General features: G+C 34.1%; 1 pseudogene; it reads left to right on the top strand.

Annotated features, from left to right (window-relative positions):
* The first annotated feature begins 15,979 nt into the window (after nt 1-15,979).
* LOC141709209 (3-ketoacyl-CoA synthase 6-like) overlaps nt 15,980-20,000 on the top strand; it is a 39,396-nt pseudogene continuing 35,375 nt past the window's right edge.

The raw sequence follows: 20,000 nt of genomic DNA, 5'->3' as shown, positions 1-20,000 counted from the left end.
CACAATCCATCCTTAGTAAACTCCACTTGAGGGATACCTCTGACCAAATCTTTCTTGACTAGCTCATTCATGGTCTTGAAGTTTAGATGGGACAGCTTCTTGTGCCATAGCCAACTTTCATCTTGACTTGCTTTACTGAGAAGACAAGTTATTGATTCTGCATTTGATGAGTTGAAATCAGCTAGGTACATATTTCGTTTTCTCACTCAAGTGAGAACCACTTTGTGACTCTTTTTATTGGTCACAACACAGGCTTTTGAATTAAAGTAACTGAATTGCCTTTATCACAAAGCTGGGGGATACTTAACAAATTATGCTTAAGTTCATCCACTGAGGAAACCTCTTAAATAATGACATTATCATTTGAAATCAAGCCATATCCCACAGTATAACTCTTGATGTCATCTCAAAAAGTAATATTTGGGCCAGCTCTTTACTTGAACTCAGTAAGCAGGGTAGAATCTCCAGTCATATGCTATGAGCAACCATTGTCTAGATACCAAAGATTCTTTATGTTTCCCTGCACACATCAAAACCAAATCAATTTAATTTTGATACCCAAATTTCCTTGGGTCTTGCCTTGTTGGCCTTTTTCTTTGGTTTTTTAGGTTTGATCACATTTGACTTGCGGATCTCAGAGTTATCCTTAGTCATTTGAGTTGGACCTTTGAAGCCAGTCATTGAAACAGAATTATAATGCACATTTTGGTTTACATGAAAAGACATGCTATTTACAAACATGTTATTCCAGTAAGGCATGCTAAATGGCATTTGTAGTATACTAAATGTAGCACAATAAGGATTAGGTGCAAATGGCATATTAGCAAATTGTGCATCATATTCTGAGCAGGCATAACATTCATAGGCATTGCAGGCATTGCAGGCATGGCAGTCATGTTGGGAATCTATGGCCAAGTTTGTCATTCAATTGCTTAATAGACATATGACCCACATTAACTTTCTTTTCTTTTCTAATTTGACTTGATTCTCTTTGAACAAAGTTTTTAGAAACTGATCCATATTTCTCATTCAATTTAACTAACTTAGCTTTGTTAACTGGTTTACTCATAGCTGACAAATGTGGCTCCTTGTCTCTCGATGGAGAATCCTTTTGATTTTCCGACGGATGATTTTCATCATCCGTCGAGTCCACATATGTAAAGAGTCATTCAACCAGATTGGAATCAAGCTTCTCTTTGCTCTTTTTCCAGGCTGCATCAGAAAAGGATTCTATACCTTGAACTTTAGTAATTTGAGCATGAACATCTCTATATGATTTCTGTGCTTTAATTACTTAATGTTCTCTCAAGCTGTTTCCTTAAAATCTCTTCTTTCTTCAAGGAATCAGTTAATTCATCCTTAGCAGTTTTACACTCAATTCTCAATTTTTCAAATTCAATAAATTGAGACTCTAGCACATTATTCCTCTCACTTAAAAACAAATTATTTTAATTTAATTTTAGCATTTAAATGTAACACACATGTGATATAATTCTGTAGACATGTCATTTATTACATCATTACACTCATCTTTAGATAAATGTGCTAAGTTAGTGGTGATTACCTGATTTCTTGAAGAACTGGTCTTTGATTCATCTGATTTGGCCATTAGGGCTAGATTTACATAGATTGTTTCTTCATCTTCATCCAATCCATCTTCAGCCCAGTCATATTCCTGTATGATGAAAGCCCTTTTTTAGCAACTCAAAGTATTTATGTTTATAATCAACAGGCTCAAACTTCTTTTTGTTAGAATCAGGCTTTCTACACTCACTAGCAAAATGACCTGTCAAGACACATTTGAAACACTTGAATTTTGACTTATTAACCATGTATCTTATTGGCTTGGCTGCTCCAAAATTCTTCTTGAATTTGAGCTTGGCAAATCTCGTGAGTAAAAATGCTAGATGCTCATCAATATCATCCATATCATCTTGGATCAACTGATCTTCAGTTTCAGCTACCAGCCCTTTACTCTTGCGTTCACAGACCTTTGATGTAGATGCAACAGCTTCCACTTTTATCTCTTTCTCCTTCTCTAACTCAGCAACCAGTGCTATGGATCTTCCTTTCTTACTTCCTTTCTCCATCCTTTTGTTAGTGTAGGTGCCCTAGAGGCAATACATTATTCTTTTATAATCTTTATGTCAGTTGATCATTCAATAAATGTATTTATTATGACCTTAATTACTGCGATATTTTGTTAGCATAATAAATGTCCTTAGAATCATGATACAAATTGTATAGTTTAAGTACATGACTTGAACTTGAGATTATATAATATATCATATTCTTAAAGGTCCCTAGTCGAGTATTATTATATAGGACAATAATAATACATAGATAGACTAGTATGTTGTTTGACAAGATAACCACATCTCATTGGTTATAAGTATGGGGATACTAAAGTCAATACATAGGTACATGTGAGAGTACATGGTACTGGATAGACCCACAGTGAGATTCTTCATGTTTAATAAAGTCATAAGAATGACTCACAGTGATAATGGTGTAACGATACTTTAACTTGAAATCATTATATTTCTATACGAGGATTAATATACTTTGACTATATTAAAAGTTACTTTTGATCGGGTGATGATAAAAGTGGACATCGGGTATATCATGAGTCGTATGAGAAATATGAATGATAGATAAAGGATTTAACCCTCCTATAATTAGGAGAGATATTATTGGCCTCTTGATTGAGTGAGATTATAAAAGCATGGCCATGCTCAAATAATGATTTGTCTCGATAATCTACTCATGGATCAAGTAAACCCGGATTAAATGTTGAAGAGGATGACTAAATACATGCCTCGAGTTTAATCTATAATATGTATGGTTAAAGGGATTATATTACACGAAAAACATTAATCATGAAAGATTTTATCTAATCACGATTTAATTATTATTTAATTGGGTAACAATGATGTATTACTAGATACCGCTCATTGTTTATAATTTTATTAGAGAATAAAATTATTGCCAATTAAATAATAGCCTATAGGGTCGCACAAATAGAGCACTTAATGGAATAGTTAATTTAAATTATGGATTTAAATTAATTGATGATTATTTGAATTTTATTATAATTAAGTAAGACTTAATTGAGATAATACAAATTCGAATTAAAAGGAATGTTTTTTTGCCCATAATAATTAAGTATGACTTAGTTATTAATTAAATAATAGAAATTCGTTTTTATTATTTAATCCAATACCTACTAGGGTTGGGCTTTGCTGTTATGGTCCTTTTTAATCAGCCATTATAAATACATAATGATAGGTTAAAGAGGCTTGTATGTTTTTGAGAAAACCCTAGCAGCAAAGAGAGGCAGAGGTAATTTAGATCGTCAAGAAGGAGGCTAGTACATCCATTCTGTAGTCAAGTTCGTGAGACGTTCTTGAAGGTGCTCGTGTGGATACCATAGAGGTGTTTCTCTGAGAGGTAGACACAAAGCGTGATAGCTAGGATCTCCGTTGAGTTCGTGAAAGTTAAGTTCTTGAAAGGTATGATTCGTTATCTTCATAATCTGCCCATAATTATACATGGATCCTGTTTTTGAGTTTTGAAATTTTTGTTTTATTTACGTTTATCCGCTGCGTTTTATGCCTTCGAAACCCATCATTGGTATCAGAGCTACGTGTATAAGGGGCTGATTTGGTTACGTGTTTACTGTATTTTTACAAGTATGCATGTGTGATGAGTCTGCCATGATAACAATCATGTTATATGAGTCTGCCATGATAACAGTTATGTTATATGAATGATATGATGAATCTGTTAATGATCTATATGATGATACTAGTATGTTTAAGATCTGACATAACTCATATGTATGCGATCTCTTAAAATATGTATACTGATACATGTGTTTGGTAACTGGGATATGGATTGTGTGTATACTGATACATGCTTCTGGACTAGTATTCTGATACATGTTTTGCTAGTATTCTGATACTTGATTTTGCAAAAATTTCCGCCATCGGGGGGCTCGCTGCCCCCCCGAACCCGTGCTTATGACATATGCTTTACTTATTTATTATTCTTGATTGGATCATGATAAGTGATAAATAGTATGTCCTCTTTATATGATCTATCATGTTCTTTAATGGTTACTTGAGCATGGTGCATAGTTATGGCCTTAAGACCTAGTTGTAATGGTTTATTCTTTTGGTTTGTAATAAATACGACTTGCATGTCATTTTCTATTTGTAGTTGTTTTATCTCGAATGTAACTCGAGTTCTTTTGTAAGTTCATTAGTGTAATTCTTAATGTAACATCCAAGAAGGACAAGGGAAAGAGGAGGCATCCTATGGAGGCCAAGGAGACAATGGAAGCAATAGAGAAGACATATGTAATAGTTATTTTTACACCATAGACTAACCTTGATCTTTTCATTTGCCTGAAAAGATCACATAGGATTGGGCCATAACTATTGCACGTTTACTTTACGCACTTTTCATATGATGTATAAATAGTATGTGTAGAGTAGAAAATGCATGTTTTAATTAGATTAATGATGCATGTATGTATTAGATACATCACCCATGTCATGCCTTTAAACAAGATAAAATCTGTAACGACTCAAGATTTAAAATTAACAAACGATCATGAGATTCTTGTGTTTATGAAACACGGAATAAAATACGAATTTTCTTTATTTCTGACATGGGGCGATTTTGTCAACAACGGGTTCATAGAACTTGTAAGGCTGTGGGTTTTAAGCGAGATCGATGTGACTCCTCCACTACCTGGAAATTAAACCATTGACGAGTATTGATTTGAAGTATTTTATTCAAGGAAAAATTGGGAATCTCTTTATGATGGGATCATGATCGTTCTAAATTAAAAATCCCTAAGTAAAAATATTAAGTTTTAATCAGATGCTTTCCAATGAATGAACACTCATTAAATCCTAGATCGATAAGGGGAAGGGCTGTCAGTGGCAGGGGACTCCTATCTATCATGGTGAAATGCGACGAATATAAACGGTTATATTCGGACGTTGTATCATTGGGTCTTACTTAACTGAGTCATCATAATAAGGTGAATATAAACAGTTATATTCAACTATTATGAACTTAGAAGCATAGAGTTTGGTTAAAAATCTATTAGATAGATAAGATCAATTGTTGTTCACCAAATTATCCAAGAATTATATATGATATAATTGACAACTGTTGTCTACCTAAATAATCATGTTTTAAGGATACCAGTGGTTGACTTAGAACATGACGAAATATGGATCTTGGCTCACTAGAAAGATTTATGGGATATACTTTCCGAATTAATAGTTAGGGCTATTAATTTGATAAAAAAAATAGTGGGAGATATATTATGAATATATCATAATCATATGAACATAAAATTTTAACTCAGACAATCTAATGTTTATTTTGCACTTTTATTATTGTAGATACTGAGTAATGGCAAACAACACAAACACACTATCTGTACGTTCAGTCCTTGAGAAGGACAAGCTGACAGGAGGAAACAACTTCCTAGACTGGCAGAGGAATTTGAGGATTGTCCTCAGGCAGGAGCGCAAGCTTCATGTCATTGATATTCCTCCTCCAGGCCCCCTTCCTGAGGGTGCTACTGCTGATGAACGAGCAACACGCACAAGGGATGAGAATGATGCAAATGATGTTGCATGTCTTATGTTGGCAACTATGAGTGCTGAGCTTCAAAGACAGCATGTGCATATGGATGCATATACTATTAATGAACACTTGCAAAGCATGTTTGCAAGCCAAACTTGTCAAGAAAGGTTCAACACGAGTAAGTCACTTTTTAATTGCAAACAAGGGGCGAGTGAACCAGTTGGCCCACATGTTCTGAAGATGATTGGTTACATTGAGTACCTTGAAACTTTGGGTTTCCCGATTGGTCCGGAAACTGGTATTGACCTAATCATGAATTCTTTGAACAATAATTTCACTCAGTTTGTTGTGAACTACAATATGAATGAATTTGACAAAACACCTACTGAATTGTTGCATATGTTGAGAACATATGAGACCAACATGAAGACAGCTGAACCTGCTCCCAAGTTGATGGTGGGAAATAATGGTAAGGCCAAAGGGAAGGGCAAATGGAAAGGTAAGAAGAAGATTGGATCTGATTCTACACCCAAGCCAAAGTCAGGTCCCAAACAGGCTTTAAAGCCTAAAGGTGGTGTGGCCAAGGGTGAATGTCACTACTGTAAGAAAGATGGTCACTGGAAGAGAAACTGTCCAATTTACATGGAGGATCTGAAGAAAAAGAAAGCAGTTCAGATTTCTGGATCAGGTATTTATGTTATAGAAGTCAATTTGTCTATTTCTACATCTTGGGTATTTGATACTGGATGTGCTTCTCACATTTGTATAAATGTGCAGGGCCTGCAGAGAAGTAGAACTTTGGCTAAGGGAGAAGTGGACCTAAGAGTAGGCAATGGAGCAAAAGTTGCTGCTTTAGCTGTAGGGACTTATTATTTATCTATACCCTATGGGCTTGTTTTAGAACTAGAAGACTGTTTTTACGTGCCTGCGATTTGCAGAAATATTATTTCTGTTTCTTGTTTGGACAAGAAAGGTTTTTCGTTTACAATAAAGAACAACAGTTGCTCTTTTGCTTTGAATGATTTAACCTATGGTGTTGCGCGTTTATTTAATGGTTTATATGTTCTTGATTTAGATAACCCTGTCTGTAATATAGAAAATAAATGACTTAAAATGAATGACTCAAATCAAACATACCTCTGGCATTGTCGTCTAGGCCACATAAATGAGAAACGCATATCCAAATTACATAAGGATGGATACTTGGATAAGTTTGATTTTAAATCATACCAAGAATGCGAATCTTGTTTGCTTGGTAAGATGACTAAAGCCCATTTCACTGGTAAGGGTCAAAGGGCCACTAAACGTCTGGAGCTAATACATAGTGATGTATGTGGCCCAATGCGTGTAATGGCTAGAGGAGGCTACTACTACTTCATAACATTTACTGATGATTTCAGTAGATATGGATATGTATATCTTATGAAGAACAAATCCGATTCTTTTGAAAAATTTAAAGAATACAAGGTTGAAGTAGAGAAGCAAATTGGCGGAGATGCAAGTATTAAGATCTTACGATCCGATCGTGGGGGTGAATACTTAAGCACCAAATTTAGAGAGTGTTTGAAAGAGTGTGGTATTGTATCACAACTCACTCCGCCAGGAACACCTCAATGGAATGGAGTTTCAGAGAGGAGAAATCGCACCTTGTTGGATATGGTGCGATCGATGATGAGTCATGCAGATCTTCCAATTAGTTTCTGGGGTTACGCTCTAGAAACAGCGGCTTTCACACTTAACCGTGTTCCTACTAAGAAGGTTCAAAAGACTCCATATGAGATATGGAAGGAGAAACGGTCAGGCATGAACTTTATGAAAGTTTAGGGATGTAAGGCGTTTGTGAAACGTCAAGAATCTGACAAGTTTGGACCTAAATCCGAAGAGTGCATTTTTATAGGATACCCTAATGAAACAAAGGCGTATTATTTTTATAGTCCTTCTGAGCAGAAAGTGTTTATTGCTCGAGATGCTGTCTTCATGGAAAGAGATTTTGTTTCCAAAAGAAACAGTGGGAGAACTATAGATCTCGATGAAGATCGAGAACCGCAAAATAGCATTGAACCTGAAGTGGAACAAGAGCAGAATAATGATAATGCTCAACAAACACAGGTTGTTCGTAGATCTGGTAGATTTCGCCATGAGCCAGAGAGATATGGATTTCTCATGACTCAGTGTGGTGATTTGATGCTCATAGATGAAGATGAGCCTCTCACATACCAAGATGCTATGAACAGTCCAGACTCTAAGAGATGGCTTGAAGCCATGAAATCCGAGATAGATTCCATGTACGAAAACCAAGTATGGACTTTGGTTGATCCACCTGAAGGGGTAAAACCCATAGGGTGCAAATGGGTTTTTAAGAAGAAAAAGGGCATGGATGGAAATGTTCAGACCTATAAAGCTAGGCTGGTTGCAAAAGGTTTCAAACAAATTCATGGTATTGACTATGATGAAACTTTGTCACCAGTGGCTATGGTCAAGTCTATAAGGATTTTACTTGCCATTGCAGCATTCCATGATTATGAAATCTGGCAAATGGATGTCAAAACAGCCTTCCTTAATGGAAGCCTTGAAGAGGATGTGTACATGACACAACCTGAGGGTTTTGTCAATCCAAGGAATGCTGGAAAGGTATGTAAATTGCGTCGATCCATTTATGGATTGAAGCAATCCTCTAGGAGATGGAATATCCGTTTTGATGAAATAGTCACAGAGTATGGCTTTGTTCAAAACGAAGATGAACCGTGTATTTACAAGAAGGTTAGTGGGAGCTATGTGGTATTCATAGTACTATATGTTGATGATATACTACTAATGGGGAATGACATACCTTCTCTAAAGGCTGTTAAGGCTTGGTTAGGGAGCAATTTCTCCATTAAAGACTTAGGAGAGGCATCCTACATTCTAGGAATGAGGATCTATAGAGAAAGACATAGAAGGATGATCGGTCTAAGTCAGAGCACATACATTGATAAGGTTTTGCATCGTTTTGGAATGCAAAATTCAAAAAGGGGATATGTCCCTGTGTCTCAAGGGATAACGATCTCCAAGGACCAGTGTCCGAAATTATTGGATGAGAAGGACCACATGAATAAAGTTCCATATGCTTCAGCAATTGGATCTATCATGTATGCAATGGTATGTACTTGCCCAGATGTCTCGTATGCTTTGAGCATAACGAGCAGATACCAGTCTAATCCGGGTGAAGGTCACTGGACGGCAGTTAAGAATATTCTTAAGTACTTGAAAAGAACTAAAGATTCATTCTTGGTGTATGGAGGAGAAGAGAAACTCGTTGTAAAAGGTTACACCGATGCAAGTTTCCAAACAGACAGAGATGATACTGTATCACAGTCTGGTTTTGTGTTTTGTCTAAACGGAGCTGCTGTAAGCTGGAAGAGTTCAAAGCAAGAAACAGTAGCGGATTCTACAATGGAGGCTGAGTACATTGCAGCTTGTGAAGCAGCTAAGGAGGCCGTTTGGATTCAAAAGTTCATTTCTGATTTGAGAGTGGTTCCATCGATCGCAGATCCCATTGATCTATACTGCGATAATAATGGAGCCATTGCACAGGCTAAAGAACTTAGATCACACTCCCGGGCTAAACATATACTCAGGAGATTTCACCTTATTCGAGAGATTAATGAAAGGGGTGATATACACATATGTAAAGTGCACACAAATGATAACATTGCAGACCCACTGACCAAAGGCTTGTCGCAGCAGAAGCATGATGGTCACACTAGTTCTATGGGTATTAGATATATGGGTGATTGGCTCTAGTGCAAGTGGGAGATTGTTAGTGTAGGTGCCCTAGAGGCAATACATTATTCTTTTATAATCTTTATGTCAGTTGATCATTCAATAAATGTATTTATTATGACCTTAATTACTGCGATATTTTGTTAGCATAATAAATGTCCTTAGAATCATGATACAAATTGTATAGTTTAAGTACATGACTTGAACTTGAGATTATATAATATATCATATTCCTAAAGGTCCCTACTCGAGTATTATTATATAGGACAATCATAATACATAGATAGACTAGTATGTTGTTTGACAAGATAACCACATCTCATTGGTTATAAGTATGGGGATAATAAAGTCAATACATAGGTACATGTGAGAGTACATGGTACTGGACAGACCCACAGTGAGATTCTTCATGTTTAATAAAGTCATAAGAAAGACTCACAGTGATAATGGTGTAACGATACTTTGACTTGAAATCATTATATTTCTATACGAGGATTAATATACTTTGACTACATTAAAAGTTACTTTTGATCGGGTGATGATAAAAGTGGACATCGGGTATATCATGAGTCGTATGAGAAATATGAATGATAGATAAAGGATTTAACCCTCCTATAATTAGGAGAGATATTATTGGCCTCTTGATTGAGTGAGATTATAAAAGCATGGTCATGCTCAAATAATGATTTGTCTCGATAATTTACTCATGGATCAAGTAAACCCGGATTAAATGTTGAAGAGGATGACTAAATACATGCCTCGAGTTTAATCTATAATATGTATGGTTAAAGGGATTATATTACACGAAAAACATTAATCACGAAAGGTTTTATCTAATCACGATTTAATTATTGTTTAATTGGGTAACAATGATGTATTACTAGATACCGCTCATTGTTTATATTTTTATTAGAGAATAAAATTATTGCCAATTAAATAATAGCCTATAGGGTCGCATAAATAGAGCACTTAATGGAATAGTTAATTTAAATTATGGATTTAAATTAATTGATGATTATTTGAATTTTATTATAATTAAGTAAGACTTAATTGAGATAATATAAATTCGAATTAAAAGGAATATTTTTTTGCCCATAATAATTAAGTATGACTTAGTTATTAATTAAATAATAGAAATTCGTTTTTATTATTTAATCCAATACCTACTAGGGTTGGGCTTTGCTGTTATGGGCCTTTTTAATCAGCCATTATAAATACATAATGATAGGTTAAAGAGGCTTGTACGTTTTTGAGAAAACCCTAGCAGCAAAGAGAGGCAGAGGCAATTCAGATCGTCAAGAAGGAGGCTAGTACATCCATTCCGTAGTCAAGTTCGTGAGACGTTCTTGAAGGTGCTCGTGTGGATACCATAGAGGTGTTTCTCCTAGAGGTAGACACAAAGCGTGATAGCTAGGATCTCCGTTGAGTTCATGAAAGTTAAGCTCTTGAAAGGTATGATTCGTTATCTCCATAATCTGCCCATAATTATACATGGATCCTATTTTTGAGTTTTGAAATTTTTGTTTTATTTACGTTTATCCGCTGCGTTTTATGCCTTTGAAACCCATCACCTTTCATCTTGCTCTATTTCAAGCTCATAGGTTTTCAGGATGCCATATAGTCTCTCCAAGGTGAACTCCTTGTAATTCTGAGAATTTCTCAATGAGACTGTCATTGGCTTCTACTCCTTTGGGAGAGATCTAAGGAAGTTGAGGTTAGAGTCTTTTGTTTGATAGACTCTTCCATGCAGCTTCAGAGCATTTAGTAGCTTTTAAAATCTACTAAATATATCAGTGAGTGACTCACTTTTTTCACAGTGAAAATTCTCATATTGCTGAATCAGGAGCTACATCTTGTTCTCCCTTACTTGCTCAGTACCATCACAAATAATCTGTATGGTGTCCCAAACTTCTTTGGCTATTTTACAGTTAATGATGTTGTTAAATATATCACCATCAACACCATTAAACAGTATGTTCATGGCCTTCTTCTCTTTCCTGACTTGCTCAATATTAGGATCTGACCATTCATGCCTAAGTTTTGGAACAGATGGTTCATTTCCAGTTGCAGCTCTCTCTATGAGGACCTCTCTCTATGCAGTCCACATAGGCCTCATTTTGGGAAAGAAGATATAGGTGCATCTTCACCTTCCAGTGATGATAGTTGTCTTTGTCCAGAAATGGAATTTAAACTCCAACATCTTTCTTGTTCATCTTGTTGTTTCTTGTGATCTTTATACTCTTTGTTCTTCAATAGCTTGCTCTAATACCAATTGTTATTCCCTAACAACAAAAATAAGAATTACAGAAGGGGGGTTGAATGTAATTCTGGCTACTTTTTGAGATTTTAAAATTGTTCTAACTCAATATATATAACAGTGTTTGATTTGCAATAGTGCGAAATGAAAGAGTAATATAAATCAAAACACTAAGTAATAAAACACAGGCTTTAAAATTTTCTGGTGGATTTGAAAGTATCCACCATATATATATTTATATATATATATCATATTGAGAACTATGTGATGCTTTAAATAGCTCACAGCTGCTTTACAAGTTGAACAAACAAAACTACAAAGAAATTCTTACAGAATACAGCTTGATATGTTTCCCTGAAAAAACTAAGCTTTCTTAGTTAAATGTTCTACTTGCTACACTTAGTTTATATATCACCAAGTTACATGACAGAAAGACAAGATAATAAAACAAAATTAAATCTAGTCTAACTTCATGCTACTTCATACTCTATTCCAGCCTCTTTGAATATCTTCATATTAGCATGGAAATGGTAATGTTTCTTTTTTCTCAAAATTCTGCTTAACAGGCTGCCACATTCATTTTGCAAACACCTGACGCATATGACGGTGTTGTCACGAAAAACAGCTATTTTGAATATGATCATCCGTCGGGAGTAAGTTGAACATCCGTCGGGAATATGTTGATCATCCGTCGGGAGCGTTGTAGATCATCCGTCGGGAGTCTATCTGTCACTTGACTCTTTTTCATTTATACAGAATTACAAGACATCTTATATTTACAATTAGTCAACCTATTCTGCATATCAATCTAGTAGTCAACATGACTTAGAGAACCCTACACAACCTACGAGACTAAAACATGTTATTTGCAGAAATGTGCTACATTACTTATTTGTTACATAAGCTACGCTCTCGATGGATGTCAAATTGTCATCCGTCGGGACTATAAAGTTCATCCATCGGGACTATATTAGATCATCCGTCGAGAGCTACAAAATTCACTAAGTCAAATCTACTAAGGTGTTTTGTCTAACTTATCATCAAGTTCACGACATATTTCTAACAAGTAGAATACAATGAAGTTCAGAGAAAAAATACAAACTAAAATTCGCTTTTTGAAATAAATATATCATTGGGTTGTACAGTATTTTAATGTTAATAATAAAAAAAGTCGATGTTACGAAATTGAATTGTTATATGAATTGAGACTTGGGTTATGTGGCTTTAAAAGGTAAAAGAACTACGTTTATAGAAATGGATTGTACTCTAGAGATCGAACCGAATAAAGTATAGACGGACTTGACTCGAGGATAATATGTTTAAAATTAAAATTAATTAAAAAATATTTTTAATTATATAATACATATACATACATACATACATACATATATATATACCATATTGGGTTATTAACGGATCAGATCGACCTAAATCCATATCCGCTCCATTTATAATCGGATTTTTCTTATCGGATCGGATCCTGGATCATATTTTAAATAGGTCGATACATATCCACTAAAATGGTCTCGGATCGGAACGGTTATGATCAGATTTTTTCTCCATTGACAGATTTAACTTATCCTATATATTTTTCTTCTTACTCTATCTCAACGACTAATGCTATATAATGATATGGGAGTGTTACCTGGCCCAGAATGATATGACACTGACGCCTACATTAAATATATGGAATTTGACAAATATAACAACTTTTAGAAATTTATTTGCAACTCTACTTAATGAGTTCAAAAGGGTTATCTCTAGTCTATTTTCTCTGTTGTGGTAGATTAGCTCTTGATGAAGAGGCCTCATTGTTGCCTTGATGTGTGACTGAGTTTTGATTAACAGAAATTCCCCCCGAGTTTATGGATCTTTGACTTAAAGATGGGGTTCTTTCTGTAATTGATCTCATTTGACTCTCAGCTTCTATTATTATTCTGACGGATGATGCACTTTGTATCTCGATGGATAAGGCTGATTGTCTACTGAAGGATGAAGCATTATGTAACTCGACGGATGGTGAGTTATGTGCTTCATTAGGTGTAAAATTTTCTGAGTTGTCATTAGCCACAGTTTCTTGATCACTTTCATCATCACTATCATCACAAACCATCTCAGCATTATCGAATTTGAGATTTTCATGGAAATTTTCATCTTGCAGTCCTTCAATCTTTTTATCATCAAACACAATATGTATTGATTCCATAACAATGTTGGTTCTTAGATTTTAGACTCTATATGCTTTTCCAACAGCATATCCAACAAAGATTCCTTCATCTGCCTCGGCATCAAACTTTCCATGTTGATCAGTTTGATTTTTTAGAATGTAGTATTTATAGCCAAAGACATGTAAGAAATTTAGAGCTGGCTTTCTATTCTTGAACAATTGGTAGGGTGTCATGCATTTTTCTTGATTAACCAAAGAGATATCTGAGTGTAGCATGTAGTATTCACAGCTTCAGCCCAGAAGTATGTTAGTAACTTCGATTCTTCTAGCATTGTTCTTGCAGCTTCAATAAGAGATCTGTTTTTTCTTTCCACCACTCCATTTTGTTGTGGAGTTCTAGCTGCGGAAAACTCATGCATAATCCCATTCTCTTCACAAAATGATCTCATCACAGAATTCTTGAACTCGGTCCCATTGTCACTCCTGATTCTTCTTACTTTAAAATCGGGATGATTGTTGACTTGCCTTATGTGATTGATGATGATTTCACTAGCTTCATCTTTGGACTTTAGAAAATATGTCCAAGAGAACTTTGAGAAATCATCTACAATTATTAGGAAATATCTTTTCCTTGGGACAACATATTGACTGGTCCAAACAAATCCATGTACAACAGTTGCAAAGGTAATTTAATTTTTGAATCAAGATTCTTTCTGAATGATGCTTTAATCTGCTTTCCTTTCTGGCAGGCATCACACAATCCATCCTTAGTAAACTCCACTTGAGGGATACCTCTGAACAACTCTTTCTTGACTAGCTCATTCATGGTCTTGAAGTTTAGATGGGACAGTTTCTTGTGCCATAGCCAACTTTCATCTTGACTTGCTTTACTGAGAAGACAAGTTACTGATTCTGCATTTGATGAGTTGAAATCAACTAGGTACACATTTCCTTTTCTCACTCCTGTGAGAACCACTTTGTTGCTCTTTTTATTGGTCACAACACAGGCTTCTGAATTAAAAGTAACTGAATTGCCTTTATCACAAAGTTGGCTGATACTTAACTATTTGTGCTTAAGTCCATCCACTAAGGAAACCTCTTTAATAATGACATTATCCTTTAAAATTTTCTGGTGGATTTGAAAGTATCCACCATATATATATTTATATATATATATCATATTGAGAACTATGTGATGCTTTAAATAGCTCACAACTGCTTTACAAGTTGAACAAACAAAACTACAGAGAAATTCTTACAGAATACAGCTTGATATGTTTCTCTGAAAAAACAAAGCTTTCTTAGTTAAATGTTCTACTTGCTACACTTAGTTTATATATCACCAAGTTACATGACAGTAAGACAAGATAATAAAACAAAACTATATTTAGTCTAACTCCATGCTATTTTATTACTCTATTCCAACATCTTTGAATATCTTCATATTAGCATGGAAATGGTAATGTTTTTTTATTCTCAAAATCCTGCTTAACAAGCTGCCACATTCCTTTTGCAAACACCTAACGCATGTGATTGTGTTGTCACTATAAACAGCTATTTTGAATGTGATCATCCGTCGGGAGTAAGTTGAACATCCGTCGGGAATATGTTGATCATCCGTCGGGAGCCTTGTAGATCATCCGTCGGGAGTCTATCTGTCACTTGACTCTATTTCATTTATACAGAATTACAAGACATCTCATATTTACAATTAGTCAACCTATTCTGCATATCAATCTTGTAGTCAACATGATTTAGAGAACCCTACACAACCTAGGAGACAAAAACATGTTATTTGCAGAAATGTGCTACATTACTAATTTGTTACATAAGCTACACTCTCGATGGATGTTAAATTGTCATCCGTCAGGACTATAAAGTTCATCCATTGGGACTATATTAGATCATCCGTCGATAGCTACTAAATTCACTAAGTCAAATCTACTAAGGTGTTTTGTTTAATTTATCATCAAATTCACAACATATTTCTAACAAGTAGAATACAACGAAGTTCAGAGAAAAATTACAAACTAAAATTCGCTTTTGAAATAAATATATTATTGGGTTGTACAGTATTTTAATGGTAACAATAAAAAAAAGTTGATGTTACGAAATCGAATTGTTATATGAATTGAGACTTGGGTTATGCGGCTTTAAAAGGTAAAAGAAATACGTTTATAGAAATGGACTGTACTCTAGAGATCGAACCGAACAAAGTGTAGACGGACTTGACTCGAGGATAATATGTTTAAAACTAGAATTAATTAAAAAATATATTTAATTATATAATATATATACATACATACATATATACATACATACATATATATACCATACTGGGTTATTAACGGATCGCATCGCCCTAAATCCATATCCGCTCCATTTATAATCGGATTTTTCTTATCGGATCGGATCCTGAATCGGATTTTAAATAGTTCGGTACATATCCACTAAAAGGGTCTCAGATCGGATCGGTTCATATAAGATTTTAGCTCCACTGACAGATTTAACTTATCCTATATATTTTTCTTCTTACTCTATCTCAACGAGTAATGCTATAGAATGATTTGGCAGTGTTACCTGGCCCAGAATGATTTGACACTGACGGCTACATTAAATATAGAAAATTTGACAAATATACCAACTTCTGGAAATTTATTTACAACTTTACTATCTTACTTAAAATCTTGCAAATTTACTATCTTTCAAAACATATAAACAATTAAAATGCAAAAATATCATCTTCATCTTCCCATTCCTTTTTTAGTATTCCCTGCCCTCTCTTTCGCACTCTCCTATCACTGCCTCTCTCTCTTCCTCATTACAAAACCTTCTCTTCCACAATTTCATCAATGGCCACCTCCTCCACCACTCACCTCCGATAACCACCCCCAAACCACCGCGCCCAATCCACTCTCTTCTAATTACACAACCTTAATTTCAAATCTCTGCAGTCTTCAATCCGGCACACTCCCGCAATAAGCGTCTCATTCTCTATCCTCTCATCTCTCTCCCAACCAATCTCTCTAATCTCTCTCCCACTCTTTTCTCCCTACACTCACTGATTTTACTTAACCTTACCTCTCCCCAACCTCCATACGTAACTGCCTCTCTCAATTCGAACCTTCTACAAGTTCTTGAAGCCTCTCTTCGCCCTAGACTCTCAACTCTTCGACGTCGACGCTGCCGACGACGACGAGGACGATGATGAGGCGGAGGAAGAGTACGACGACGTCTCCGGTGAAGTTTTCGAAGGCATTGTAGAAGAAGAGGATGATAGTGAGGATGAAATTGAGAATTCTGTAAATGGAGATGCTAACGTCATTCCAACGGAGGTGAAGTCGACATATGAGGAGTTTAAGTGGCAGAGAGTTGTGAGGATGATAGTTGATTTTTGGGTTGTTTTTATTTGATTTCATGATTGCTTTTTTGGTATTAGTATTGGCCCCGCAGGGGCATTCATTTATCGTCATTTGCAACCACATGTACAACTTATTTTGCAACTAAATGTAATTTTTAACAGATGTTTTCAAATTGGTATTTGTTGTTGCATATATGGTTACTAGCACTTGCATATATGGTTGCAAAATGCAACCTCCATATTTTTGCAAATATTTTTTGAAAGATAGTATTTTTTCAATTTATTTTAAAAAATGACAGTATTTTTACAAATAGTTTGTAAAATTTTGGTATTTATTGAAAAACCCCATAAATATATTATCCGTCCCTATCTTTTCTCACTTCACTTTTTTTATTTTTTTTTTATTTTGCTCTCACTTTTTCCCCTTAAATTCATCCAATATTTATTTTCTTCTTACTTTATTATGATTATAAGAATTTAAAAACTAATTTGGTAAAAGCTTCTTTTACTTTAATATGATTATTTAATTAATTATAGATTCTTTTACTCTTAAATACTTTAAAAAATTATATTATTTGATTTGTACATTTAAAGAGACAAAAACTTCACATTATAATTTTAAATATAGATTTGATATTTCAGTATAATAAAATATAAATAAAATTTGCTTACCATATTTACACATATATAATACTTGTTAGATATTACTAATCACTATCTTTATTATTTAAAGCTTTACAAAAAAACATTGTATGAGAAAATGAAAGTTCAGTTTAGTCAATTTTATTATGCTCTTTTAATGTAATAAATAATAGTAAAAATTATTATATTATAATATCATGTTATTTATTTAATGTCTATTTATATTAGATTTTTTATTTAAATATTTGCAAGTTCATAATAAGTATAATCACTCTAAATTAAATTATCATAAATTCTTAATATAGATAATATCTAAATAAAAATAATATATATTGCATAATAAATTAAATAACACTAAAATTAAGATAAAATCATACTAAAAGTCAAGATACAATAAATTGTAAATAAACTTAAAAATGAAGCTGTAGAACAAAAAATACTCTAAATTAAATTAGGGTTAAGTCGTTAAGTAAAAATAGATAGTGGGGGACAATCTCTTTAATACAGTACCTGGGAGTGCCACATCATTATGTGCATATTTTTTGTAGCAGCACCTAGCATTACTCTATCTCAACTCGGCGAATTGTAAAGAAAATATTATTTAAACAAGTGATCAATATTGTATATCAATGGTATGTACAAAGCGGAAAAAAGTGCACATTTACATCAAATTTCGTTGTTCAAGAGGAGCGCACATTTTTCTTAAAAGCTTAATCATGTGAAAATAAGGATCAAAACCGATGAGGACTGTCCGGAGTAGTTAATACCTGGTGGTCAATAACCTCCAGGTCAATTATAACTATCATTCAATCAGCGTTCGATCGACAATAAGGTTAGTTATTACATTCCATTAATCTTTTGCTAATCCATATACAACTAACAGTCACGTATCCATTACCATGTCACATTATAACTTCTTATCGTTGATCAATAAAGAGTTATTGATAATATTAAAAAGCTGAATTTTAGTCGACAAAGATGGTTGAAAATGGACAGGACATGACTCTTTCTATACCTGATATTTGATAGATTTTGACGTAGTTGGACAGTTAAGAGTTGAAATGATAGTGACATGGATAAATGGCCACAATCATTTCATAACTCTTAATCAGTTATGATATTATTTATAATAAATCCACTTTTAATTTGTTATGATATTATTAATGATAAATATCACTGATAGCTTGTTTCAATTGGTTATAAACTATATTTTTTATCATTCTTTGTTGATTGGAAATGAGTGCGTCATAAATATTCATTTTTTTGGAATAGATATATGAAAAAGATAATTTTTTGACCTTTACCAATTTTCTGGTAATACAAAAGTTAACATTTTTCTATCGTAAATTTTCTTATAAAAATGTACCTACAAAATTTATATATATAAGAATATTTTTTAAAATTTGATTAAGATTTTTGAATCCTTCCCTAGAAGCCACGTTTTTCTAATGCATAATTTTATATAGTATTTAAAGAAAAAATTGTATTCGAATTTTCAATTCACATCTTTCATATAGTAAATTACATTTCATTAAACTTCTCAATGTTTACACTCACTTAAAAAGGCCAAAAATATCATGAATAAGAAAACTCAAATATTCAATACGTTACAAATTCTCGTTTCATGTCTTTGCGTAAATAGAACCTGAGAATTATCATAAACAATAATATGAACAGATCAATAATAATCAACACCAAGATATATACGTGGAAAACCCCTTAAGATAAAGAGGTAAAAATCAGGGGACCAACTCTGAATGATTCCACTATAATGATAATAATAGTTACAATATATCTCTCAAGTTTACGAAATAACACTTGAGGTACAACCAAATAGTAATACAAAGATTCCCAATTCATTCGGTAGTGGACCGAATAACCTGGACAGAACAGTCCCTTTGGTACTGGACGAGATAACCTGGAGAACTCCCCGGTTACAGCCGCAATACCTGGACGAACTCCTACCGCTGTAGATCTTGGAGGCTACAACCCGACCAATACTCAATCAATCAATGGTCTATGATAATTGCTCATGAGTACTTTTAGAATTGTTTTTCAATGCTAAAATAATATTAACAAAATCCTTATCAAGCTTTGTATTGGTAATTCCTAGGCCCTAACATATTGTTCATAATCATCAACGATAGTTTTCAACATTTTGTCAACTATTTTACTGGCAACTTTGAACCGTTGAGTTAATC

Source organism: Apium graveolens, chromosome 1 (genome assembly GCF_009905375.1).
Source record: "Apium graveolens cultivar Ventura chromosome 1, ASM990537v1, whole genome shotgun sequence".
Lineage (NCBI taxonomy): Eukaryota > Viridiplantae > Streptophyta > Magnoliopsida > Apiales > Apiaceae > Apium > Apium graveolens.
This window is presented reverse-complemented; position numbering and strand designations above follow the sequence as displayed.